Here is a 3228-nt window from a genome sequence, read left to right as displayed (position 1 = left end):
TAATGTACAGCTTTTCGAGAGCGTTACTTTCGCCTATTATAGAGTTATATTGTTGTTTGTTATCATTTCGGGAGTTAATTAACATTTGTTAATCTAAGAAAAATTCTTCGATTTTGAAAAAAAAAATTGCACAGTCCGTCGATTTGCAGGAATCATAGGGGACAATTATTGAAAAGATTGTTTTAAATGGTTATAAATGTCGGTATAAAAAAATTGTAGAACACTCTTGTAACTTGCCCCCAAGTTTGAAAGACAAAGGCATCCTCTTTTTCTATATGTTTTTATCTAATTAATCAATGAGTATGAAACCTACGGTGATCTGGTTTTTGCCATATTGTTTTGTTATTGCAAAAAGTAGTTAGTAATTGGATTTTCAAAAAAGACATCGAACGAATTTTACTTAACAATAACAAGTGTTAATTTAGAGATTACTGTTTTATCCATTTTCGCCTAAAAACATAACAGTTGAAAATAAAGCGTTCCGGACAACTGTAATCATATAGAAAATTTTTATTTGCTCAATAAGTTCAATTTCTATTCATTTTTTCACCTCAGAGCAAAATGTTAACGGAAGATATTGGCAGTGCAAAATGTGAAAAACACGATATTTTCCCCGCATTTTTTCTTCTTTCTTTTGTTTTATAACAATATGTTCCGGCGTTTTCGGCGGTCGGGGACTATGATTTTCCGAATTGCAGCGGATTTTTTTCATAGAAATACGCTGGTTTCGTTCTAGTGAAAATGGCATACATCCAGTTTATACTACTTTTAGAGTAATTTGACTGGAACTATTATGGAATTCATTCGATTTCCTCCTTCGTACATTTTTTCAGATGCGGAAGAATTGTGTCTTACTTACCTACAACTAGAAATTTTGGGGATTTTACTTTTCAATTGGTAAGGTGGGTACAATTTGTTTGAAGAACTGTGAGGTCGTGGTTCTATTTGGTTAAACTTTTTCTTGGCAAACTCTCTTCTTCTTGTTATCATAATTCAGACGGGTTTTATAAATGCCGTCCTGAAAGTAAAAATTTCCATAATATTTTGAAGAGCTTTTTATGGCAAGTGCTAGGAAGAGCCGCTCCCTGCACCCGCGGAGTAGTACCACCAGCCATTTATGGAATGGATAGGTATGCATGCTTGTGTTCGACACTCGCCTGAAGTCCGAAGGAAAATAACGCTCTCTAACCACTCGAGTTTTATTGCCTACCCTTACAGTACTACTGCTTAAATTTCTAAATATTAACATACAGGCACTATTTTTCTTATTCACTAGTACCTACTTATAGCAGTGGTATAATGTGAAGGTATAATAAGTTCCATGTATGGCCATTTATCTCTCTAAGTCTTAATGTAAGCGGCCTGAAAAGACGGTGCTTTTGTCTCTCCAGCAAATTGTAAAGCCGGTAGCCAGGAAAAAATATTTCTAATACAATAAATATCTCACGTATGTTCTCTCTTATTTAGGGGCTGGAAAGACAGCACTTCCTGCCCCTCCTCCACGAAATGCTAGGGGTGGAAACGAAAAATACATTTTCGTTTTGCGATTCTAAAATTGAATGATTTGACAGTTTTTTTATCACGTTAAGACTTTAAATTGGCAACGCACATAAACTTTGTTATAAAAGACTGAGCACAAAAATAATTTCTATCAAACTCTTGGAAGGCCACTTTATATATAATATTAAATTAATATTTCACTTGAAAAAACGTTTCGCAAAATTTGACGGAGATTAAAAGGGGTGCACAAAATAAATTCAAAAGCAGGCGATTCTGAAGCGGAAATTTAAACAACTACGTGGTAATTCATTTATAGGTCGCGAAATGAAGATGCTTTCGTGATTATTTATCAATTCTGTACTTTAAAACCATTACTTTAAAATTTTGGAGGCTAAAGACGACCTGATTCAGAAAGAATGTCTTTATATAAAATAAAGCTTGCCCACGATATTTACACTTTTTACTTCATATTCATTTTCTGTAAACCTTGCGTCTCTTTTGTTTGCTGCTTTTTTTCAAGGATACTCGAACCTGTTTCTTACTAAACCAGAAACGAAAATAAACGAACAATGCAATCGTTTGTTTGTTCAAAATTTAAATCAACGGGTAAATTTGAAATTTAAAGGTACCTCTTACCTCTATTTTTAACTGAAATTTCCTTTTATAATCGCAACATTGAAGTATTTTTTTTATTCATATTCGTCCTTTTTATTTTTGGTTGTCGTGCTCGAGCCAACGTCTTATATTTATATCCATATGCATAGTTCTTAGCAAAAAATGCGAGGCCTGGGGGCGAAAATATTTTGTTCTGGGGGGGCTCAATTTGATTTGCCGGAGGGAGGGGTATGCACTACACCCGGACGGAGGGGGGGTCGCCCTCCACCGGACATGTTTTGCAAAATTTAGACATGCAAAGTCGTCAATTTACCGCACTTTGAATGACCTGTCACGCGCGAAAGGGAGAGGCAGGAGAATCATGCAAGATGACTCACTCACCGGCCGAGCGCGAGGCTTGCGCTCTAGCGCCTAATTACTATCTCGTGCGAATGAAAATTTATCGTTCGTAGTTTTTTAATCAATCAATAATAGTACAACCGTTGAGTGAAAGGAATCTTAATTATTACTCCCATGGTTGCATATTGCGCGGTAGTGGCAGAGCAGCCATTTTATATATTATATTATACATGGTGGCCCATTATGTATGGAAATATAATACTTTATTATTTTATTTATCCCTCTCTTGTTCTAAGGGCCCTCACAGGCTTGCGCTCAATTAGCAGAGTCACGCAGCGTAATGCTTTTAAAATATCGGAATGATATAAGAATAATTCCAATAATAAGCCAGCATCAGTTGTTTTTATTTCAGAATAAATGAGTAAGCGAAGAAACTAATTGAATTTTTTTAAAATGGCAATGCCCTTTTCAACTAGGCTGCATTTTGATAGAGATTTTCCGTTCGTATGTATCTAACATAACACTTTATTAAAAATTTTTCAAAAAATGTCTGCATATAATTAGACGAATACATTAATTCACGCAGATATCATACCTCATAAAACAAATGGGCCGTGTAACGGGTTTCTTATAACGCTTGACAGACAAAACGAAATTAGCATTAAAATGGGTTTCATCGTAATGATCATGGTTCATAATATTCAATGGTTACTTGCAAAAAGCATAACTTATCACAAGTCGAATATAAAAATTAATTTCTTATATTGCTTTCTT

Source organism: Photinus pyralis, unplaced genomic scaffold, assembly GCF_008802855.1.
Source record: "Photinus pyralis isolate 1611_PpyrPB1 unplaced genomic scaffold, Ppyr1.3 Ppyr1.4_LG6, whole genome shotgun sequence".
Taxonomy (NCBI): domain Eukaryota; kingdom Metazoa; phylum Arthropoda; class Insecta; order Coleoptera; family Lampyridae; genus Photinus; species Photinus pyralis.
The sequence above is the reverse complement of the archived record's forward strand: the minus strand, read 5'-3'. Positions refer to the sequence as shown.